We start from the raw sequence: 27,407 nt of genomic DNA, 5'->3' as shown, positions 1-27,407 counted from the left end.
ATCCAAAAACTATGCTCTACTACTCCATCTACTTCAGGACGGTGACATACACCCCAATCCAGGCCCTCAACCTACAACTACTGAAACACACAGTCACCATATAAAAGCTCTCCTTCCTCCATCAACTATAACTACAAACATACTATCCTTGGCCCACCTAAATATACGCAGTATCTGTAATAAAGTTAGTCAAATACACCCTACTAGAAGTACACAACTTTGACATTCTATGCTTATCAGAAACCTGGCTAAAACCATCTATTAAAGATATTGAAATTACCCCACCTGGATATAACATTGTTAGACTTGATCGCACCTCCAAGAAAGGAGGTGGAGTAGCTATCCTATATAAATCTAACCTGAAGCTTACTCTTCTTGACCTTGCTCTTACCCAAAACAATAATGTCGAAATAATCTGCTCTAGAGTTCAAATTAATACTACTAAATCAATAAACATCATTTGTGCTTATCTGCCTCCAGGAAATAATATCCCCACATTAGAACAACTTCTTGAACAACTCTCAAATTACCTCCCCAAGAAACACTACTTCTTGGAGACTTTAACATTGACTGGAAATCTTGTAACAATGCTAACCCTACTTCCCATTTAAACCTTTTTGGTTTCAAACAACTAATTGATAGTGCCACTAGAATAAATAAAACAAGCAAACAAGAAACCACCTTAGACTGGGTTCTTACAAACTCCCCCTCACAAAGCTACAAAACTGGCATCCTTCCTGATGACCTTAGCGATCACTCCCTCACATATGTCATTAGAGCTAAAACTCATCAAAACTTACCTACCTCACATAGAACACTATATTCAAAGAAACAATTTAATCCCCAAAGATTTCAAACAGAACTCTCACAATACAATTGGTCCCCTCTAAAGCACCTCTCTCTCAACAAAGCCATAGAATATTTCAACTCAGCATTCCTTACAATCCTAAACCACCATGCCCCAAGTCGTACCATTAGAATAAAGACCAGAACAGCACCCTGGCTTACCTCTAATACTAAACAAAAGATCAGGCTTAAAAATAAATCTTGGAAGAAATGGCTCCTCTAGAAACCCAACAGGCTATCAAACCTTTAGAGAGCTGAGAAACAAAACCAAAATGCTATTATTTCAGACAAAAGAACTACTATGTAGAACTTCAGCAATCCACAAAAAGAACCAAAAAGGTTCTGGTCTACTATCAATCATCTACTTACCCCAGGTAAAATAGTAACACCTAACCCACAGAATCTAGACCCTGATAATCCCTCTTTAATAGCCAATAACTTCAATAGCTTCTTTACTACTTCCATACAAACACTAGCAAGCCATTTATCCCCTGATGCTTCCCAACTGATCTTAAGTAACACCAACAACGTAATTCCTTCCCTTCAACTTCAACCCATACCCACCTCCTACATACAATCTCTCTTACAAAAACTTAAACCCACTACCCCCTCAGCAGATAAGCTTCCTGCTGAATTCCTTCAGGTAGCAGCAAAAGCTATAGCCTACCCTGTTTCGATCCTAATAAACAGATCCATAAAAGAAAGTGATTTTCCAGCAATCTGGAAGATATCACACATCATACCCTTACATAAAGGAGGCAAATCCACTGATCTCTCTAACTACCGCCCAATAGCACTATTATCTCCACTAGCTAAAATCATGGAAAAATGTATACACAAACAACTACTTAACCATCTCCTTCAAAATAACCTACTAGCAAACACTCAACATGGATTTAGACCCTCACATAGTACGACCACTGCACTACTTTCCTTTACTAACACAATAAACGGTAACCGTAATAATAACAAACTAACTGCTTCTCTTTTCCTGGACCTGTCAAAAGCCTTCGACATGGTCAACCATAAACTTCTCCTACACATACTAAACTCACTTGCCTTGGATTTTTCCTCCTTAACGTGGTTCTCATCCTACCTTGAAAACCGACAACAAGCAGTACTCTGGAAAAATTCTCTATCTGCTCTACTACCTATCTCCTTAGGAGTACCTCAAGGATCAATATTAGGCCAACTCTTATTCTCTATCTTTATTAATGATCTTCAATCATCTATCCATAACACTACCTGCATACAATATGCAGATGATTCTACCATCATCTGTACAGCTCCCACCCAATCTGAACTCCAGTCACTCACACAATCTACCTTTTCAACCGTTGAACAATGGTTCTCAAAAGATGTCTCCTTCTCAACTCCAAGAAAACAAAACTATTACTATTCTCACCTACCCACAAATCTCCTCAACTAAATTTTACTATTACTGCAGCTGAAAATTCTCTTATCTCCCCAGACTCTACTACCAAACTGCTTGGTGTTACTATTGATAATAATCTTAACTATGATTGTCATATCAATAACACTATAAAAGCAGTAAATAAAAGATAGGTTCACTGTACAGAATAAAACCCTTCCTTACTCCAGAAGCACGGACCACCTTAGCTCAATCACATCTTATCTCCACCCTACTGTATGCTTCCTCTATTTACACCAATCTCTCTAAAGGTAACCTGAAAAAACTAACTACATCCTATCATAATATAGCCCGTTTTGCCACAACATCCCAGTACAGAACTCACCACTGTAATAACTTAAAACAATTACAATGGTTAGAACTACCTAACAAGCTTATCTATCAACAACTCTTAATTACACATAACATTCTTTATCAACCAACAAAAACACCAGCTCTCAGTAACCTCCTTACTCCCTACAAAACTTGAAACAGTTGCGATCTGCTGAAAAGATACAAGTCACCACAACTAGAATTACAAATTCAGCAGGTAACTGTCTATTTTCATACTCCATAGGGAAATATGGAATAACCTCCCCACACATTACCTCACTAGACTCCTTTCAACTTTTCAAAAAACAACTTCTATTACATCTTAACAACTTCTGGCTCTGCTCCTGTACCAATCCAGACTAAATGACTTCTTCGCTCTTCAGCCATACCTCCCTACGTAAAAATCACTATCTTTCCCTGCTATTTCAAATGACTAAATTACTGTACTGTTCTAAAAAAAAAAAAAAAAAAAATATGAATATATAGCTTAGGCTATTTGTTTTTTACCTGTTTTTTTTCGCTGTATTTTCTACTACACTAAAATGTATGCATTGTTGCTTAAATGTTTAACCTTGTTTTAATTGTGGAGCTTTTCTCCCCGGGCCTCCACTGAAAATGGAAATTATCCAGCTGGACTAGCCCGGTCAACAAATGTAAAATAAAATAAATAATAAATAAAAATTCCCTACAGTTTCACTTTGTCCTACTCCTTTTCACTGTTATTATCGCCATCATTACTTTTTGATAGCCATCATAGTCATTACACTGTGTTCCAGCATTGACTCCTACAAGATGGCATGTTCTTCCAATAATCATCATAACCACAAGTTCCATCAGCATTCTAATGCCATTCTTGCATACAGACTTCAGTAAATAAATAAGTGAATAAATAAATACATAAATAAATGACATACAAAAATGTTGAGATCCTTTGCCTTTTTCATATCATGCTAACACTCAGGGCAAAGAGGAGGACTTTGTTTTTTTCTTATTTGAAAACTTTGCAACATTGGTTGAAGACATCCCATTTTATTCACAGTATTCTGCATTGGCCAGTGGACATTTACAGGCATACATGGAGAGACACTGTCTGCAATGACAAACGGAGGCTTCACAGAAGTCACAGATAACACATTGCATAGTCATGCCAGCACTGTACACAGACAATTACATTATGAGAGTCTGATAACTTTATCATATACGTAATCATTCCTCAATGTGCACCTATAGTACAGAATTACAGAGGTAACAAAAGTTTTTGCTCTTCTATTCCGTTTGGCATTTTTTTTGTTTGCATTCCAATGGTGTAATGTAAGGGTGTTTAACTTTCAGAAAAAGTGTCCTTTAATTTTATTTATATAGCTGTCTTGTTAGGTATTTGTGTTTAGGAATGTTGCATTTCAGTGCCTCAGCATATGTGAGTTTATGTGTTTGCTTTGAATTGTATGTGATGGGTGCAGTGTGTACTACTAACAACCTTATTGACATTAGTAGTGCATTTATGTGAGAGTCTTGCCTCCACTGACATTTTGTAAATACATCCCTCACATACTATATCAGTTTGTTTGAGAATTAAATGGTTGTCAGTAAACATGAAGCAATTTCTACATTGCCTCTGGATGGCTATATTTACCAAGCTGTTAATGGAGATAGTGGGAAAGTTTACATTCATAGCAACAGGACATTTTTATTGATTAGACAGCTGGAGAGAGAACATAAAGTAATTTATTTATTTATTTATTTATTTATGTATGTATTTATGTATGTATGTATGTATGTATGTATCTATGCATGCATGCATTTATTTATCTATTTATTTAACATTTGTTGACTGGGTTGGTCCAGCTGAGACAGAGCCCTTTTTCAGTGGAGACCCAGGGAGAAAAGCTCCACAGTTAATATATACATTAAGTTGTCTTAGTACAAAGATAATTATACAAAATTTCAAGTATATATATATATATATATATATATATATATATATATATATATATATATATATATACAAAAACAGGTTAACATAAATGATAATTAGTCTGTACATATCAGCATGTATTAGGGTACAGTACAGAGTAAAAAAAGAAAACAATATAGATAAAATTTACAAGGCAAAGAATAGTGGTTACAGTGTGGTACAAGGTGTTTTTAAGCTTAGTCTTTCAACTGTTGAGATGGTATACGTCAGTTCAGATTTAACTGGTTGTGAAAGGGAAATGAGGAGGTAGTATGAAAAGATCTTAGGTTTGAGGCAGAGATTTAGGAAAGAGGGCTTGCAGTGTTGTGACAAATGATAAGGAGGAAGATAGGTCTCACTGAAGTGGGAGAAAGGTGAGATATTGGGTGGCCTATAGAGATGGGTCAGTCAGGGGTAGATAGCATAGGCATAGTTGGTTTTTGCTTAAGTGATTTTTTACTGCCTTTCTGAATAGTTGTTTGGGTCTAATGTGTCGGGTGTCAAGTGATAGTTCATTCCAGTTTTCAGCTGGGTCACAGCTATAGAGGCTTTTTCCTATGTTGATCTTGGGATTGTGAATGGACAGGAGATATTGGTGCGATGATATAAATAGTATCTGGTTTGCAAACTCTGGGGGTATGTGTGTCACTGTAAACTCTTTGTGCTGTGTGCAAATAGGTGTCGATGAATTTTCAATGGCGCACTTACGGGAAAAATGTTAGGTCAATGTGTCTGCATCTCTACAAGGCTCTGCCAAACACTTGAAGGGAAACTAGTAATATGACCCCAATGATTTATGGATGAAGTATTTAGGCAGATATCCTGGATTTACGTTAGACACCAAAACAATGGATAAGGGCAAAATGGTTCACACTGCCTACTTTGACCTGGCCAAGGCATTTGACACAACATTATTGACAAGCTCAAGAAGTTAGATACAAACTTTATGTCACCTGATGGATAGCTGAACAGGACCCAGGAAGTTAGAATTGAGGAATCCACCTCTACAAAGAGGCCAGTCACACGGGGAGTCCCTCAGGGTTCAGTCATGGGAAAGCTCCTTTTGGCATTTACTTCTTTGAAGTGAAGGCCAATGTCATTGGCCTCTGGCTGACAAATTTGCAAATAATTGCAAATTAGAAGCTGTCATTAAATTCCCCACTGAAACAAATGTTCTCCAGGAAGGGCTAACACAAACAAACAACTGGTGTTAGATCCACAGACTAAAACTAAATGCCAAAAGAAATGTATAATGATATCCTTTGGGAAGTCATCCACCCCTGGTAACTATCATATTGACAACACACCTCTCAGAAATGATCCTGTGGTCATGGACTTGGGGACACACATAGACAGTAATCTAGCCCTTGATCGTCACATGTCTACAGTGGTGAGGAAATTATTCTAAGTTGTGCAACTTATAAACAAAGGTATGGCATCTAGGTCCAAAGAGGTCATTGTTACACTATATTAGGCATTCATCAAACATACCATTGAGTATAATTCATCCTTTGGCATGTACCTAACCAGGCATATCCAACAATTGGAGCATCCACAGAGGTTCCTCACTAAAAGAATACAAGGCATAAGTAACATGTCCTATGTGGAGCACCTCAAAGTCCTATCCATGTATTCTGATTCCTACAGGCTGTTGAGGAGAGACATATGCCTGGCATACAAGGTGCTGTCAAACCTCACTTTGATGGGCCCCTGCATATACACAAAACAAACAGCACAATAATTACCCATTCTAAAGACTTAAACCTTGCCTGTGATATAAATTGGACCTGCTGAACAGGCCAGAATGTTTCCCTGAGAGAATCCCTTCTCTGGAATAGGCTCCCCATCCATGGGAAGAAGAGAAGAAGAAATCCTTCCTAACCCAATTTAAATGTATCTTGGACAATTGGATGGGAAATAGGAATATCATCCCAGGTTTGGCACTTGCGTCTCTAATGGACACAGGCAGCCTGTAAATGGTTCATTTCCCAGACTACTGTTTGTAAATGTTTTAACTCCCAAGTCCCTGCTTAAACTAATAAAGGGTATGAGAACTTGTCAGAGATATGGGATGCATGGTTAGGCTTAAAAAGGTCCTTGTGGTTGTTAGCTTAGTAAATTAGTATGAACCTATGAACATGTATGAGTCTACCATAAGAGCTGGGAGAGGGTAGGTGTTTAAAGGTATCGAAAGATAGTATGATGAGGGGTTTGTTTAGTAGAAATATAACATATTTGTTAATATAGATCATACAGGTGAGGTGGATGGGCATAGCCATAGTTAGTGAAAAATTCTTTAAGAAAGGACCTAAATACATGGATAGCATATAAAGTTCTGATGGAAATTGGGATTACTTATGTAATTTATATCACTCTGCAATTGTCATATTTTTTGGCATTTTTGTAGATAGCGGCTTATAAATAAAATAAGAAATTGTATTTTCCTTAAGGATTTACATTATGGTGACTAAAATCCACTCATCTGGTTTCATCAGAGTGCTTTTTTGTGGTCCTTCTGTTGGATTAGTACAGTTAACATTTCTCAGTAGCTTTCAAACCCTAGTCATATCAGTAAGGAATCTGCTACTTAAAAAGTGTTGACCCAGACACACACACACACACACACACACACACACACACACACACACACACACACACACACATATATATGCAAGTATGTATATATGTATGTGTTTGTGAATATATATATATATATATATGTATACCTATAGATACATATAAAAATATATTATATATGTGTGCATGTGAGTATAAGCAAACAGAGCCATAATCATTGGGTAAGCTAGTGGATTTATTTTTAAAAAATGCATGTATTTCCAGTCGTGATCATTCATTAAAATTGTTTTCAAACACTGTAATATCATTCTTGTTATAAATTAAGTTTTGTTTGAGCAGATGCAGCTTAGTTTCCAAACATAAATTACATTTGTAGCTCCTGAGAAGATATTTTTTCTTAGCAATAATTTGGTAAAAAAGACATCAGTTTTATTAGCACCTTATGTATCACCCAATATGTGACCAAAAGCATTTGAAATATTCTGTTTGATACTCTAACAGTCTGCCACAATACAATATTCAAAGCAGGTCTCTAATATTCCTTAAATTCATCATTTACATTATGTGAACAAGTTAACCTTTTAAATCTTCCTATCAAATGTAAGATCGGTCTGCTATTTTTCGTTGCATACTGAGGAATGCATTCAAGTGTCATTCACATTACTACTGCAGAACAAACTGAAATAATATGGTAATCCTGAGGCTGTGTGGTGCAACAGTATTAGTGAGGAGTACTTCCTGTGCAAAGTTTGCTTATGTTCCCTGTGTACACATAGGTTGTCAGTAGATGGTTCATATTCCTTCCAGATAGAAAAAAAGTATGCCATTAAATAGAACAGTGATCCTCAAAATTACCATAGGTACGTTTGCAACTGGAAAGTTTCTGTCAGTGGTTTGTGTGTGTGTGTGTGTGTGTGTGTGTGTGTGTGTGTGTGTGTGTGTGTGTGTGTGTGTGTGTGTGTGTGTGAGCACGTGCACGTGCGCATGTTTCCACACATCCTGTAAATGATCACTATCCCATACATGATCAGTTGTATGCCTTTTACACTTAGCATGCTAGAATGGGTTTTGGCTCCATATAACACAGAATCAGATAAAGTGGGCATTAGAGAATGAATGCATGATAAACTAGTAAGGGAGAATAAATCAGATTATTTTAAAATATTTTGTTCCTTCCAAGGAAATCTAAATCATTAGAAAACAGAAAGCTACGCCTGCCCTTGAGGTCTGGCATATGTATGATATTTTTATTTTATTATATTAGCTTTTCATTTGTGGAATTAGTTTGCTAAGGAATGGGCAGATTGATTCTATTATGTCAGTGTCTCATTTATGATATTAGATTGTTAAGGAATAGTTAAATCACTTTGAATGTCACATAGCTTAACCTCCTGTTGTAATACCAGTTATGCATCAACAGAGACTTAGCTATGTAGAATTGATAAAATGGATTACTAATTTGCAATCTTGAATATCAGATTTATTCAGGAAGTAAATTTCTAGCACAGTCATGCCTTAAAGGGAACCTCTTCTTATGCCCACTCTCTTAGGACTGACTGTCATAGTTTAAACATTAAAAATAACTTTCAGGTCTGCAGGAAACATTCAAAGCTATCAAGTGTTTCCTCCATAAGAAAAGCTTCTTTGAGGTAAGGAGTTCTTGCCTTGGCATGAAATTTTGTCTACAGATACTTGGATTACAAAAATCAGGACAGCATTATAGAGGGTCATATTCTCTCCAATGGATCAGATGCATATAGCCCTGAATATGTTCCAGATGATCTGGGCTTGATTAGTGGCTCAGGACTTCCTGGGTTGGACAGTGCTTGCTGATACTGCCTAAGAGGGAAATAATCCAGAGAGGAGAGTTGCCCTTGGACATAGTTGAGAGAGGGGGAGGGGCTGAGAGAGTGAAATGGGTACTACATATAAAAAGAACCCTCCCAGATGGATGCATAGATAGCCCAGCCTCCAGAATTTCTTTAGGATCTATAACTGGCCTTGGCACTAACAGAGTAGTCTGGGGAAGTTGTTTATTGCAGTGTGGACTGGACATGAGGCTGGTAGCAGGAGGTCTTACAGGATGGAAAAAAAACACACTGTAGAAAATTTCCATTAGCCTGAAAATATACTAAATTTTAACTCTGTCCTACTATGCCAGCATGAAAGTTATCAAGGATGCCTGCTATACCAGTACCAAGTAATGCAACTCCAGAAAATGAATCTCATCATAGGACAAATACTGCTGAGTTTACTGCATAGCTGCAGAGGTTCTCCAAACCAAGCCACCAAACCAGTGCCACCTGTATGTCATGTGTGAGAATGCGTGACTGTCATGCATGCCCTGCTAAGCTTCAGATAACACAGCGAGAACAAGTTGTCGGGCTGTGCCAGTACAGAACAACATGTATTCCTTCTGTAAAGTAGATTTGTGTCACCCATTGTATTCAAAGAGGATAATTCAAGGAAAACAATGATCACACATGCATGCATTTTCAACTCTGCTATGCATCCTACTCGCATCACCACCTGTATATTGATAATCCTACAGCATGCTACTTAACTTTGTTTATTTTATGGATATGGCAATGTGTCCATTTTCACGAGTGACTCGGAAGCACTTCCTGGCTAAATAACTTGGTCTGCATTGCACAGCAGATAAATGGAGGTGTACATTATCAAATTTTGTACTCTTTGGCCACAAGGGACAACTCATAACTCATTAACAACTTAGAGCCTTAATCGATTGCATTAACTGCCACATTTCCTCACCATGAATTTACTAATGAGTGCTATTCTAAACTCTAACCCTACCCCTAGAACTAACTGTGCACTTTACCAGAGGGAAAAAATGGTTTCTGTGAAATTATCACTACACAAGAAAGTTGGGTGCATAGCACATTCAGCAAAACTTACACACAACATTAATCGATACCTTTACTCATCTCTTATTTTAACTGCAACTTGCAAACACTACCAGAATCACTCCCACCCCAAATGCCAAAACTTTTAATTTATGTGAACATGTTGGTATTAGTTTCCCAAAACCACACTCATCTTACCCAGTTGCATTCAAGCTTCCTACTTCACATATCTTCAATATTCATGAAAAGGAATGATCTACCAAGTTTTAAAATTATTCACTCAGCCATCAAACTGTTTATATGACTGAACAGAAGTAATGATGTTCACTTGCTTGTGCAGGTGCACACACACACACACACACACACACACACACACACACACACACACACACACACACACACACACACACACACACACACACACAATATATGTTGTTTGTCTGTTATTGTCGGTGATGACCAAGGACATCACATCAAGTAGATTGATTGAGTGCGGTGTGTCCGGCTGTGGTTATTTGGATTGGTTGGCGAAGAGTTGGCTGTAGATTTCTGAAGCTCATGCTTCCTCTGTGCCTCTGTGGTCCTGCTCTACTCATAGGAGGCAGCACCTTTGCTGATGCAGTTTCGCCAGGTGGGACAGTCTTACACTAGGGTTTCCCAGGAGTCTGGGTCCATGCCAAAGCTCTTCAGGGAGACTTTCAGCGTGTCCTTAAAATGCTTTTTCTGCCCACTTTGTGTGCGTTTGCCTCCTGCAACTTCACCATAAAACAGTCTCTTGAGGAGGCGTGTGTCTGGCATACATACAAGTGGCCTGCCCACCTGACTTGGGATCTCCTCAGCAGGGTGCAGATGCATGGCAGTCCAGCTTGAGAGAGGACAACTGTGTCTGAAACTTTGTCCTGCTAGGTAATTTTCAGCAGCCTTCTTAAGCAGTTCATATGGAAGCAATTCAGCTTTTTGACATGATGCTCATACATAGTCTATATCTCACAGGCATACAGTAGTATAGGCAGTACGACTGCCGTGTACACCTTCAGCTTTGTGGACAGTTTGATGCCTCTCCTCTCCCACAATGAATCCCACAGCCGTCCAAATGTGGAGCTTAGCTTGATGATGCGTGTGTTTACCTCATCATCAATGTTCACAAATCTGGAGAGTGTGCTGCTGAGGTATGTAAACTTGTCAACAGACTTCAGGGTCTCACCTTCAGCAGTGATAGTTGGTTCTGCATACATCTTCTGTGGTGCGGGCTGATGCAAAGTCTGTCTTCTTGGTATTAATTGTTAGCCCAAAGTTTCTGCAGACAGTGGAAAAGCAGTTCATATTCTGCTGCATCTGGGTCTCTGTGGCAGCATTGAGTGCACAGTCATCTGCAAACAGGAAATCGCGCTCAGAGTCCTCTTCAGTTTTGGTCTTGGCCTGTAGCCTCCACAAGTTGATGAGTCTGCCATCAGTCCTGTATCTGATCTTGATGCTGGTTTCTTTGTCATTGCTGAAGCCATCTGCCAGCATAGCTGAGAATATCATGCTGAACAGCATGGGTGCCAATACACAGCCATGCTTAAGTCTGTTGGTGAATGAGAAGGCAACAGAGGAGTCTCCCTCATCCAGTACTCTAGCAAACATGCCATCATGGAACTGGAGCACCATACTGATGAATTTGCCTGGGCAGCCAAACTTCTCAATGATCCGCCATAGCCCATCACGACTGATGGTGTCAAAGGCTTTGGTCAGGTCCACAAATGTTGTATAAAAGTCCCTGTTTTGTTCCTGTCATTTCTCCAGAACTTGAAGTGCTGCAAATATCATGTCCAGTATTCTTTGGCCCTCTCTAAAGCTACACTGACTCTCTGGCAGGTGTCCATCTTCCATGTGTTGAATGGGGCAGTTGAGGAGGACTCTAGCAAGAATTTTGCAAGCAATGACCAGGAGAGAGATTCCTCTGTGGTTGTCATAAGACTGCCTATTTCCTTTTCTCTTGTAGAGATTCACGATGGAGGCATCCTTTAGCTCCTGAGGTATAACTTTATGTTTCCACATGGTTTGGAAGATCTCAGTGAGCTTCAATAACAAGACTGGTTCCCCTGTCTTATAGATTTCAGCTGGAATGGAGTCAGAGCCTGCGGCCTTACTACTTGAGAGAAGCTTAATTGCTACCTTCTTTGGAGGTTCTGCTAGGGAGGTGTTAATGGCAACTTGCAGCATGTGGTCAATGTCTTTGGCACTGATTGATGAAGGCCTATTCAGGACATTGTCGAAGTGCTCAGCCCATCTTTTCAGGATGGCTTTCTTGTCAGTGAGCAGGGTGGACCCATCGGCACTGAGCAGTGGTGATGTTCCAGAGGACTGTGGCCTGTAGATGGTCTTCAGGGCATCATAGAAACACTTGGAGTGTTTGCTATCAGCGTACTTCTGGATCTCATCTGCCTTTCTGCTGAGCCAGGAGTCTTGCATCCCTCTGAGCTTTGCTTTCACCTTGCTTTTGATAGAGTTGTAGGCTACTTTCTTGGAGATGGATGTATTGTCTTGCTGGAGAGATCTGAAGGCTTCATGCTTCTTATCCAACAGCTTCTGAATGTCTTCATCATTATCATCAAACCAGTCCGGGTGTTTGTGTGTGTTCAGGTCCAAATGAGCAAGAGCAGTGTTGTAGACCACATCCCTAAAGGCTGCCCAGTCCTGTCCTGCACCACTGGTGCCAAATCTGAGTTGGTCAAGCTTACTGTTGAGGTCCTCACCTAGGTTCTGGTGCACTTAGTGCCGTTCTAACAGCTGACATTCAGGTGCCTATTGGTCTTTTTCCCCTGTGGGCACCACCTATGCTGAATGTGCATGTTGAGTTTCGAGAGGATGAGTCTGTGGTCTGTCTAGCAGTCTGTGCCACACATGGCCTTAGTCACTCTAACATCCTGCCTATCCCTACTCCTTACTATGACATAATCAATGAGATGTCACTGCTTGCTGTGTGGATGCATCTAGGACTTCTTGTTATGGTTGGGTAGGCAGAATAATGTGTTTGTGATCAACAGGTCATGAGCTTTGCAGGTCTGCAGAACTAGCTGACCATTGCTGTTGCTTTTGCCAACTCCATTCCTCCTAATGACACCCTCCTATGTTTGGTAGTCTGCAACAACTATGGCATTGAAGTCACCTAAGATGACGGGCTTATCCACCATGGGCACAGATGCTATGAGGGACTCCAAGTCTTCATAAAACTTGTTTTTAATTTCCTCTGGATTTGTCATGGTGGGAAAATATACACTGATGAAGGTGGTGTGGTGCTTTCCTTTGAGGGGGGGCCACAGAGACATGAGTCAGTCATTGAATCCTTTTGGGAGGCTGGCTAATATGCTGATCAGATTAGATCTGATGGTGAAACTCACTCTGGCTTCACAGCATTCGTTGCTACTGGGGCCACTCCAGAAAAAAGTATAACCGGCTTTAACTTTTGTCAGCTGGCCTACATCTGCGAACCTGGTCTTGCTGAAGGCTGCTATCTGGATGTTGTACCCACTGAGTTCTCTTGCAACAAGTGCTGTCTGTCTCAGGTCTGTCTGTTTTGGAAGTATCCATGAGCATGTGCACATTCCATGTGCCAATGGTGAGCAAAGTCACCAATGTTATTTTCTTTGTGATTCAACCACAAGGTTGCGATCCCTGTCTGCTGCAGCAAGCAGGCCAGAGGTAGGATGAAGAAGGCTATGTTTAGGGAACCTTTCCTAGCCCCTTCCTCAGACCATGGAAGTGAGCAGGGTGATCCTAAATAGGGCTGCTCAGACACCCAGAGGACTGCCGAACTCCACTGCTGCTTCTGTCCAGTAGAGAAAAACCCATTGCCCTGGGCTGCCTGTGAGTGAGGTTGTGGCTATAGCTTCCAGTGTATCTGCACCTGCTGCTTCATCATTCACCCATCACCACAGGACTTGGTGGGGGTAAAGTCTTGACTTGTGCATGAATTAGATTATAGTGAGAGAGAGTTGCACAAATCGTCAGTCTTATTCTCTCGTCCCAGTCTATCTTGATCCAGTGGCAGGCCATAGTCAAGATGACTGGAGATAGGACAGGATGCAGTGGATGGCCAACAGTGTCCTAATGTGTCTCACTGTGCCCTATTTGTGATCCACATCACTTTGCTGAGTCCACTTTCCTGCCCTTTGAATCAGTCTGGTGATTTCCACTGCTCAGTCCACCGGATCCACTCTTTGCATGGATAGGAAGACAAGCCCTGACTCACCGTGGGTTACAAACCTGTCTGCTACCCTCACTTGGTTTTGCTGGCTAGTTGAAGCTGTTGCCCGGGGTGTGGCTGCTGTAGCATGCAGACAGCTATGAGGAACCACAGGTGAGAGCTGAGTGTCAGGTGAGGACCACGGCTGATGAACTACTCTGAAGAGCATGACATGTTCACCCATCAGAGGTACTACCTCTCCCTGGCACCCCAAACAGATACAATATACATACACATACATATATATATATATATATATATATATATATATATATATATATATATATATATATATATATATATATATATTTATACACACATACACACACACACACACACACACACACACACACACACACACACACACACACACACATATATATATATATATATATATATATATATATATATATATATATAGATATATATACACACACACACACACACACATAACTATACACACACATATATATATATATATATATATATATATATATATATATATATATATATATATATATATATATATAATTGTAGTAACTCTGTTGCTGCAGATCATCAGGCAAATGACAAATGAAAGAAAAATACTCTTAAAAGGTAAAGCACAACTTGCACAATTACAATATTGCAGTAAAATTGCAATCACTTCTCATCATGGAGCATGTAGACATCTGTACAGTTACTGTCATGTAGATAAAAAAACAAAGAGTGCACCATGGCAGTGCAGTGCTTCCACATATATACAGATCAGCAACTTCACAAGAAAGGACAAAGCATGGAGGTATCACAACTTATATAAAAAAGAAACCATTTTTTATGGCAAACTTCCTACTGTTAAGTGACATCTTAGCAAAATTTCAAGCTCCAAAAATCATGAGAACAACACTTCCAATGCAGAATTGTTCACAAAAAACAAGTATTATTATTTAATGGCTGCATAGAGACAAATGTATCTAACCAGAATAAACACATGATAAACTCAAAAAACAAGTTACCCAGGTGGAATCCAAACATCAATAGGTTGTATAACAGAAACAAAATAATCAAGGCAAAAATTAGAAAATGCAATGCCCAGGAATGTAAAAACTCCCTCAACAATCTAAGCAAGCCAATCTGTGTATGCCTAGTCATTCTTCAGCAATGTCCAGAATCTCAAAGGCAATACAGATAGCAATGTGATAAATTAAATTTAAATGGAGCCAACTATACTGATACAGAAGATATAGCAAATCTACTGGCTGACAAATTTAGCTCCAGTTTTACCCCCGCATTTCACATGACATCCCTCACAAAATAACCTCAACTATAACTCCTTCAACTATCACTAGAGAAAAAGTCTTTAATGCACTCTGCAAGGCCAAGAACACTGCCTTAACGGGCCACACTAGTATCGCAGAATGCTTTCTTAATAGCATGAAACATGACCTATCAGGACCAATAGAATTACTATTTAACCATATCCTACAGATAGAATTTTTACCAAGTTATTGGAGGACTGCAACTGTTATCTCTCTGCACAATGTCTGGCCATCTACATACCCAAGAATTTACAGACCCATTAGTCTTTCTAGCATTATATGCAAATACACTGAAAGCATTATCATGGAAGTGATAAACAATGACAATGAAATCCTTCAGACACTGGATCCAACCCAGTTTGGCTTCTTCAAGGGCAGGTCACGCCTAGTTAGCCTGGTGTTCTTTTTCATGAAGGTCACCGAAGCAATGGATGAGAGCAAAATGGCGCATACTGCTTAATTTAGCCTGGCTAAATCATTCAGCACTGTTTTCCATGTGGGTTTCATAGACAAACTTATGAAATTAAGCATGAACTCCTATGTCATCCAATGGAGAGGCAGCTAGCACACAAATAAGATCCAAGTAGTTATAAGTCAGTATACCGCTAAACAGAGGCCATTCACTAGCAGAGTCCCCCAAGGCTTGTTGTTGGGGCTTTTATTTATTTATTTTTGGCATCGACTTCTCTGAATTTAAGGCCAACATCAAGGGACTTTGGCCAAGCAAGTTTGCTGACAACTGCAATCTAGGCCCTGTCATAGAATCTACCTAAGACAAAGATATCCTCCAGGAAGGTCTGACCCAGACTAATAACTAGTTTCAGAGCCATTGTCTTAAACTCAGTACCAAGAAATGCATAACAGTATCCTATAGGAAGATGGCTAACCCTGGAAACTACCACATTTGATAATTCAGTCGTAAGAGTAGACCCAGTCTGGTCATGGATTTGGGAACACATGTAGACTGTAACCTGGTCTTTAACCACCATATTTCTACTGTAGTAATGACATCATCCATGGGTATTCAGTTTTCAACAGTCCAGTAATTGAATACAATGCCCATTTCAGTATGTACCTGACTAGGAATATGCAGCAACTGGAGCATCCATAGGTGTTCCTAGCAAAATGAATACAGGGTACAAACAACATGTCCTACATGGACTGCCTCAAAGACGTATCCCTATACCTGGTCTGGGGTCTATATTAGAACATCAAACTATCAAAATTTCGAGTGTTCTAATATCGAGCCCAATTAATCGAAAATTTAAAACATCGAACATACAGAATAGCAAATTTTGTCCTAGGGAAAAAATTTGCTGTTCCAAAACACATACACGCAACACAAGCACACCAAACAAACAGCAATCCACACACATACACCTAAACTCTTACACCTAACCCTACACTAAACTATACATACACCAATAACTATCCACTTACCTTAACCCAAACGCTAATCCTAAGGTCCGTCGCTATCGCACAGTCACCTCACCTGCACCCTAACCCTAACTCACCTACCCGACCCTAGCCCTCATGTCCACACAATCGCACACTTACCTAACCCACACCCTAACCCTGACTCACCTAACCCACCCGAACACTCATGTCCACACAATCGCACACTTACCTGAACCCGACCCATAATTTTCCACCACAGCGCTAAAAATACCAAAGCAACAGAAACGGACAACCAAATTCTTTGCCTAGGAAAAAATTTGGTTTTCTGTTTCTTTGATATTTTCAGCATTTGCTGAAAACGGGTCGATATTAGAACACTCGAAATTTTGAAAGTTCGGTGTTCTAATATAGACCCCCTGGTCTGCTACAGATTACTGAGAGGTAATCTATGTGTAGCCTAGCGAGCTTACTCTGATCCCACTATAATGGACCTACTGCCCATCTGCAAAACAAGTACCATCAGAATTACACAATCTAGGGACGTAAACAAAACATAAATAGGGCATGTCTGAGGTATAAGTATGTGTCTCAGAGACTACATGTTCCCTGAAACAGGCTTTCCTTCCATGTGAAGTAGAGTTCTTCCTTAACCTAGTGCAAGCATAAATTGAACCAGTGGATAGTAAACAACAAATTTACCCCTGGTCTGTCACCTATGCCTTTAATAGAGAGAAGCTGCCAATAAATGCTGGACAACCCATACCCAGGCTATACACACATATATGTTATATATGTGTGTGTGTGTGTGTGTGTGTGTGTGTGTGTGTGTGTGTGTGTGTGTGTGTGTGTGTGTGTGTGTGTGTGTGTGTGTGTGTGTGTGTGTGTGTGTGTGTGTGTGTGTGTATATATATATATATATATATATATATATATATATATATATATATATATATATATATATATGTATGTATATACATTTAGGAAGCATGGCTAGGCTTAAAATGTCCCCCTGGGTCATAAGTTTAGTAATCACCTATGAAGCTATTGTGTGTATGTGTGAGAGAGAGAATGAGTGAGAGAGAGAGAGAGAGAGAGACAGACAGAGAGAGAGATAGACAGAGGGAATACAAACAAAAACATTCTGAGCATAGAAGCTTTGATGAATTTGACTCATCCATTATCCTTGCATGGAATCTGCATTTGAAAACTTATTAGCCTCCCCTAACTAGTTTTACATGTTTGTATGTTTGCAAATTAATTTAGATTTTGCACATTCCTCGAATGCCCTCTGTCCTGTTATTCCCATCTTGTATGACTCTGAGTATATTTCTCCTGCAGTCAATTAAATAAAAATAATTAACCATGAAATTTAGTAAGTATTAATAGCCAAGAGGGAGACAGGAAAGATTAGTAGTTATAAAGCAGCCTATTAGGTGTATGTGTGTATCTGTGTTGTATGTTGTTTGTGTGTGTGTGTGTGTGTGTGTGTGTGTGTGTGTGTGTGTGTGTGTGTGTGTGTGTGTGTGTGTGTGTATGCATGAGTGTGCACAGACACTTGTGTGTGCATGTTTGTATACACATATGTGTATGTCTTGTGTGTGTATGTCTGTTTCTGTAATTGTTTGCTTTTGTGTGTATGTGGGTGCACACTGCAGTCAACTGGCTACATGCCTAGGATTAGTTTTCTGTCTATCTGTCTCTTTCTGTATGCTGAATGTACGAATATCCCCAGGCACTCATTGACTATCAATAATATAAAGAAAATAGTGGAAAATTAAAAAAAAAAAAATTATTTTTTAAGAGCTCAGGATACATGATCAAATAAGATCGTATAACTTTTTGTGGATACATTAGCTATGAGCTTAATACATTCTAAATGTAATTACATACATTAATAATTTTACATTTATCCTTTTATAGAACGCCATTCAACACCTCCGCAAACTTTCCCACTTCATTGATCATTTTCAAATGATCCAAAAAAAGACACAGAGCTGTTAGCGCAAAACTTTCCCACACTGCACAGAGTGAATTTGTGTGATGAGGGGCATGTGCAGGATGTGTATGATTTACAAACACAAGCTCAGCAAAACAGGTAGCCTAGCAGCTCTGTAACAGTGGTATATGCTAATGCTCATATAACAGCATGGTAGTTAGCAACATGATTGAATGAGCATCTTGGGGTATGCTACTAAGGCAAAACAAGATGGCAGAGTGATTCCTAAACATGTAAGTGCCATGCAATGGTCCTGTACCCACTGCATATTTGAACTCAGACGAATGTCTGTACTCATGGTTATGGGTTTTAAACAATGTTAAAGTTGCCGCACCCTACCCAATATACTAATATACCTTCCCATCATTGTCCAGCTTATACTTTGATGAACAGCTACAATACCACTTAAATTCAGGCATACTTGAGAGTTTTAGCTGTGGCAGATTCAGATAATGCAACAACTGTCTGTGGTTACCCTCACACTTGCATCAAGCAAATTAACCAGGCTGGGCATGATGCTTGTACTGAGCAGGGCTCAATACATTATAATTTCTGAATCACTTAACATGCACAAGAAGAAAACTGTTAAATGTTGAGCACAATGATGTGAACACATCTGGATTTCTGTGGGTAGCACCACACATGTGCTGTCCAGGCTGTGTCTCCCCCCGGCGGGGGGGGGGGCAATTCCATTTATATCCTTATATAAATGGAATTGCTGTTGTGCCTTCTTTCTTTTTTTTTTACTCAAATAATTTTTATTTTGAACATTGTTACACAATAAATGAATACTTATTACAATATGCTATCATATTACTTAATTAATTAACTATATACAAATTTACAATCAGCCTGACTTATGAAAAAATAAATGATAATAGGTTATATATAAGTAATTATATTAAACTTACAAAGTGAGAATTTCAAGAGGAGGTTAGATCCATTTGTAAAGTGTCAATCAATGTTAAAACTTTTTTCCAAGGATTATTAATTAATGGTCTAGGAAATATTCTTAATTTCTTGGTGTTGACTTCCATTAAAGCCGTCTTCTTCAGCAAACACAGAAATTCTTTTCTGCTAGGTACAGTGGTAGTTCTACATCTCTTAGTTATGCATTTCCTAGCTATGGCTAGTATTGTGTAAACCACATAGAGGTTTGTTTTATTTAGAAAAAATCTTCAGTTACATTCAGCAGTATTAAAGCTTTAGTCATCACAAAATTATCTGTATAAATTGCCTGCATGAAGTTAACATTTTCCCAAAAGGGCTTTATTTTTATACATTCATAGAAAATGTGAGACCAATCAGCTTTATCAACCTGTTGACATCTCCAACAAACCCCATTACTAGAAGGATTGATTTTGAAACTTTATCTGGAGTTAAGAAGGCTCTATGGAGGAATTTCCAGGTAAATATTCTCCAATAATGAGAACAAGAGGTCAATTTTACTGAAAGTAACATGTCTGATTTATTCTCTGAGGTTAATTGAATCGAATACTTTTTAGTAATGAATTGCCATTATGCAGATTTGAGTAATGTTTTGTAATTTTTTATTAACTTATATAAATATGAAGTTCCATTTTCCAAGTTGTCATTATTATATATAATTCCAAACAATCTGATTATGAATTTAGGTGGAGTTGGGAATGAATAATTATTTATTATCCTACATAGATCCTTGGAGTATTTCAATATATTCTAAAGTATTAACCATTAATGTGGGTTCAATTTATAAGTTGACATCATATGTTGTATATCCAATACTTGTTGATTTTTTTATACAATGTAACTAACAAATCAATGTTTTCTGTTCCCAAGAGGGGACCATATCTCTGTGTATTATATCTGGGAAGTTATTAGTAATGCTGAAGGGAATTAGTGTTGTAAACCAAACCTTAATCTATATTCATATTTATAAATTTCCTAAAGTGGTCAAATAAATGATTTATTAGATTTGTTCTGGTTAGTCTAGTTGTATTATATTGTAAATTTAAAGTCAATGAGTACCATATAGCATTATTCTTATTGATAGTAATAGTATTTTTAAGTAATTTATTTTCATTTATTATTATAATTTTATGTAATAGTTTCCAGTTTGATGAATAACTAGGATTAATCCATTCAATCACTCTTTTAAGTAAAGAAGTTCTTATATATGATTCAATGTCTGGAAAATGTATTCCTGCCTGATCCCATTGTCTAATATGATGAGTGTATGCAATTTTATTTATTTTGTGATACCATAAGAACTTTAAGAGTATTGCTGTTATTTTCTTAAGATATGTTTTCTCAGGAATTAACAAAGTAGCTTGTATTACATACAATATTTTGGAAAGAAGAACCCTTTTGATCAGCTGTAGTCTATCCTCAAAAACTATGAATAGGTTGTTATATCTGTGGACAAGACTAACTATTGTATCCATGCCCCTTTTATAGTTAATATTATATCTTGTATATTCTCGCTCAGAACTATCCCCAGGTATTTTAATGTTGTTACTTGTTCACCTATGATATGATTCTTATCTATTTGTATCTCATTTTTTTATTTAATAATAAATATTTGGATTTTTGGTTATTAAAATGAAGCCCTGAGATCTTATGAAATTTCTCTATCACAGTATCCAGCTCATCTAAGACTTCTTTTGAATTCAGTAATGTAAGAAGAATATCGTTGGTGAAGAGCATGATCTTAGAGTTATATTGTCCAAATATATTTATTCCTTTTATCTTTGGGTAATTTTGTATTGATATGGCCAATAAGTCTATAGCCAATGCAAATAAAATGGGTGACATAGGACAACCTTGCTTAGTATCTCATGTAATTTGTATTGCCTCTGAAGTGAAGGGTCCTATTTTAACATAAGCTAAGTTGTTTTCATAAACTTTTTTAATGAATGTAATGAAGGAGGGGGGAAACTAATATGCTTCAAGAATTTTGAATAAATAATCCCAATTTAGGGAATCAAATGCGTATTCAATATCCAATCAGATTATCAATGCTTCTGTATTTTCTTTATTTAAATAGTCTATTGATGTCAATATTCTTTTAAAGTTGTCATGTGTGTGTCTATTTTGGATGAACCCAGTTTGATCATTATTAATTATTTTGTGCAATTGATTTTTTATTCTACTTACCAGGATAGACATAAATATTTTATAATCAATATTTAACAATGAAATTGTCCTATATGAACTACAACAACTAACTTCTTTATTTTCTTTTAAAATGGGCATGATTAAAGAGTATCTCCATGAAGGGGGAATTATTGCTTGAATTTTTATTTCAATTAGTGTTTTATGTAGCAATGAGGTTAAATTTTTGGGAAATAATTTATAAATTTCTGAGATTAAACCATCCATTCCAGGACACTTACCAGATTTAGTTTCTTTGATTTTATCTACAACTTCTTTGTGTGTAATGGATTTTTGCAAATTCTTTTTTAAACTTCCAGGGATAGGTTTAATATTAAATATCATATTTCCTAAGTTGAAATCATCTGTTGTAGTATTCTCACTTTTATTGTGATTTCTATAATGACACTTAAAAGCATCTAGTATATCTCCTATTTCTGAGACTTTCTTACCTTTTCCTTCATGTAAGATATTACTTATAGAGTTAACTTTAGATTGCATTTTCATTTTAACACATAAATTATGTAAATGTTTTGAAGAGGTTGCATAAGAATTTAACTTTAACCTTTCCATGGCTATATTAGTTTTATGATTTAATATTTTGTTATATCTTTTATTTAAGTCTTCTATTTTCTTCTTATTTTCGATCAAATCTAGGGATTTTTGGGACTTATGTAATGTGAGTTTCTTTTTTAATTCTTGTAGTTCTGATTCTCATTCTTTGATTCTATTTTTATACCAAACAGTAGCTTTTCCATAAATATAAGCTTTACGTGAATCCCAAACCATTACTATGTTCACTTCTGAACTGTAGTTTAGATCTATACAGAAATTAAGTTCATTCACTAAACATTGTTTAAAATATTTTATTTTTGTAATGTATGCAGGAATTCTGGATATGAATGATAGTGGTTTAAAATTTATTTGCATTTTTAGAAGCAATGAATTATGGTCTGATAGAGGGCATGGGATTATTGACAAAGAGGTAATTTTTGTTTGAAGATCTTGAGAGATTTATATATTATCTATCCTGGTTTGAGTGCCAAATCTGTAATCTTGGTGAGAGTATAGTAATGAGTTGTTATCTTTAAGATTAAAGGTATCTATCAAATTTTGAGTCTTGGACCATGTTTTTAATAGTTTTGCAACAGTTGTTAAACGCGGAGATTTTTTATTAGTTGTTTCTGAAGTATCAGTAATACAGTTAAAATCCCTTCTTATTATTAAATTACCTTTGGATATATTTATGATTTGGTCTAGATGTTTTTTAACTGTTCCTATCCCAATACCAGGGAACCAGTATAGGTTTACTAGTGTCCATAATCTATTATTATACTTCAAAATGACTATAGCTATAAGACCGTCATTGTCTACATAAGTATGTAATACTTCAGGGATTAAGGAATTCTTTCTCCATAAAATAGTTACTCCCTTCTTCTTAGATTTAAATTTAGAGCATGCTAAGGTCATATAATCACATGGGTTCCATATGAAAATATCATTGTTTTTGAAATTAGTTTCCTGTAGAAAAATTATTTGAGCTCTGTTTAGCTTTAGGTATGTTAATAAGTTAGATCTTTTATTTGGACTATTTAGGCTATTAATATTTAAAGATAATAAAAAAAGGTTCATGTCAAATGTAAATAAACTTTAAAGATGTTTTTATGTTTCCCTAGACCATCTCCTCTTTTTAAAAAGAAATTATCAACCTGTAAATATTCATCAATCTCAATAGAGCTTGTTATCATGAAAGTGGTCAACATATTTGATTCAGGCTTGAAAAAATTAATTAACTTCTGTAAAACTAAAGTAAGTAGTAACGTTATACTAATTTGAAAATTAATCCCTACCCACCATGGAATGAAATACATTCCTAGTCTGACAGATAAATACATCTGAAGAACTAACATTCTGTCTTCCATTTTCCATTCACTAGAGTCCATATATACACTGTTAATATTAAAGAAGTCTATTAAAATAGTTATTATTGTGATTTAATAAACAATCAGTAGCAGAAATAGTTGCTATATACATTATCCTCTATGATTACCAACTGTACATATAAACATATTTATAGGTTCAAAGGTCCATAGGTAGGTACTAGGCTATTGACCCTATGGCCTATATAAGCCTAGCCAAATGGTACCCTGACTTTTGCCACCCAACAAAATTATTTTCCTGTGCCCCTGTCAAGCAGAGCCACAGAAGTGATCCCCGGGGTGAATTTCCTATCTCCCATCCAGTCGTCAAGATTTTTCTTGAAGAGTGCTAATAAGGAGCTTTGTTTGATATAGATAGGTAGTTGGTTGCAGAATATGGGAAGTCTCTGGGACAGGAATCTATCCCCCCAGCATGTTCTGTTTATTGTGGTGACAAGGTTTAGGTCCCTAGAGTGTGTAGCTTGGAGGGACTGGGATTTCTTTAAGTGGAGCATGTCCAACAGCTCTGGGTTTGACATAGCTTTGTATGTTAGGCAGAGATTGCCTCTGAGTAAGCAATATGCGACAGAGTAAAGCTGGAGTTTTTTGAGACGGTCTACATAGGGCATCTGTTTGAGGCCGGTAATCTTCTTTGTAAGGTATTTCTGTGGCCTTTCCAGTTGTTGTAGATGTCTTGTGAGGTACATACCAAAAGGGGTGTTGTACTCTATAATGGGTCTAATGAGTGACAAGTAGAGGCGAACAATGACCTCTTTTTTCCTGGATGAGAAACCTTTTGTGATGAGGTGTGCCATGTAGAAGGATTTCCTGACGACTGTGGCGATGTCATTATCAAAGGAGAGACTACTGTCCACCTGTGTCCTAAGGTCTTTTATCACACTTTTGGTGTTAAGTAGACTATTGCCTATGTGGTAGTTCATGGGTACAGAGTTTTTACCAAAGGGGATGACAATGCACTTTTTGGCATTGAGCTTGAGGCCATGGCTTTGACACCAGGCATCTGGCTCAGTGAGGCCCTTTTGTAAGATGTCCACATTGTTAGGAGTTTTGATTATGGCAACTAGTTTGCAGTCATCTGCGAACTTCATTAGCCAAAGATCTTCTGTATTAGCCTGTACTTCAGAGAAGTAGATATCAAACAGGAGAGGACCTAGGACTGAACCCTGTGGTACTCCACTTGTCACTGGTCTGAAGTTGGATTTAGAGTTTGCTACTTTCACAGTGTGGGTTCTGTCAGTGAGCCAGTTGGCAACCCATCTTGTGACATAGGGATTTATACCTAGTTTACATACAAATGATTCTGCTTGTATACATTTGTTTGAGTCAATCTCTGTATCCATATTGGATGTAATAACCTTTTATTTGAGGAACACAATCCTTTGTTATTTTATTTATTTTACATTTGTTGACCGGGCTAGTCTAACTGGATATATGTCCATTTTCAGTAGAGGCCCAGGGAGAAAAGTTCCACGTGAAAGACACTAACAAAGAGAACACTTAACTTCAGTTACAGATTATTTGTCAGATAAAAACAGGTGTTACAAGGTAACTTTAGCATGCATGATAGGTAAAAATAGAACAAATGAGATGAATTACCCCCCACCCTTTGGATGAACATTTTTTTTTTTTTTTTAACCAAGAAGAAAAAGTATTCAGAAAAATGTAGGGGATTCCCAAATCAAAGTTTTGAGCAAGGCACAGGAGAACAGACTAGTTATAAACAGACTAGGGGAAATTAGTTGAGGGGCTCGTGCGACCTGTAGTCTAAAAAGCTTCATTTAAATCACGAGCCATTGTTTAAAATTCCTACACATATATACTTGCAACAACAATAAAGAAAAGCATAGACTGGAAAGTTACTTCCTATGGCAGACAATCATAGATTTTATATATAGGTCATTAAATGGACTTTATGAATTATTTCAAAACCTAAGTATAACCCTTAATCATCTTATATGTAACAGATGTTTCAATTTTGTTATGTAAAGTTTCCAGAAAAGCGTATGTAGTTGACTGTACTAAATGATTACAGCACTAAAAAATGTTCTTTATGTTTATGCTTCAAACATCCTACTTTAAAACTTTTAGTTCTCATTTAAAGAATAAACTGACTAAACATTTCTACTTCTTTCCCATGCAGTATATTCATGTTTAAACTGGTAGTGCATTAGTATCCAATCATGTGCTTTCATGTTTGTTGCTATGACAATGATAAACAAGTCAATGGCTGAAGGAAAATTTCTAACAAGCCTCATAGCTTGTGCGACCTGTAGTCTAAAAAGCTTCATTTAAATCATGAGCCGTTGTTTCCCTGCTCAAACAATACAGCAAGAGAAATTAACAGTAATATAATAACCCCCCCCCCCATTGTTCTTTATTCCTAACAATGAGTTCAAACAGTTTTTAATAGAGGGCCACTGGGTTAGCCTCAACCCACATCTCAAAACAAGTCAAACATCTCTTCTCCTGAACAAGACATACACTGCTCTGCCACCCAGACAAGCGGGACATAGCACAGCTTCAAAGCAAAGAATACTATACTCTCTTTTTCATTCATGTACCATAGCTTGTTTCACCTACTAAAAAGCACACAAACTCTTTCACTTGACCTTGACCTTCAAGCAAAGCATATATCAACACCAACTATATAACAGGAGTGTCTGTACTCACCCATGAAACATCTCCCAATGGCAAAACCAACCATCTCCCAGAACAGTTTTACATCTTCAATGGCACACAAAACCACTGTCTGCTTGGCCGTCAACTGAGAGCTCCTGAGAAGACCTAAAGTAGGCAGCAGCACGACATTATAAGCAAGCATCACTTTGACACGAATGTGATTACAACGATCCTATTCCAGTGCTTTCCCATTTACTCCGGTCACTGTTGAGTCTATTTTATGTTGCCCCAACAATATCTGTGCACATCACAATTGCACCGCTCAACCAGTTGCAGAAACAATTCACATCCATTATAGACTCACAAAATACATTGCAAAATGAACATTGCAAATTTGGCAAATAGTTTCAATGGATTTAAAGGGATACACTAACCAGCGACTAGTTTTTTTTTTTTTTTTCTTCAATCAAGGTATATTTCAGTGAGAAGCCAGCATATGTAAGAGATAAAGCAATAAGAATGGGACCAGCAATTAAGTATTACAAGGCTATAAGCAGATTTATTAACTTTAATAATGATGGGTGTATTAGTAACTATGCCATGCTGTCACTTCTTGATATATATTTAGAAACAGGAATGAGAGAGAAAAAAGGAAATAAAAGCAAGAGAGGTATATACAAGATAAGAAACCATGATGAAAGCTAAAGAAATATCAGGAAGAAATTATATTGACTGATATATGTCTAAATGTATAGCTCATTCATAAAAGATATAGGAACATATATCTCCTGTACATGTGTAGTCTAAATAT

The sequence above is a fragment of the Protopterus annectens genome, chromosome 4.part1 (genome assembly GCF_019279795.1).
Source record: "Protopterus annectens isolate FY-2018-M chromosome 4.part1, PAN1.0, whole genome shotgun sequence".
NCBI classification, from domain to species: domain Eukaryota; kingdom Metazoa; phylum Chordata; order Ceratodontiformes; family Protopteridae; genus Protopterus; species Protopterus annectens.
Note: the sequence above shows the minus strand (reverse complement) of the source record.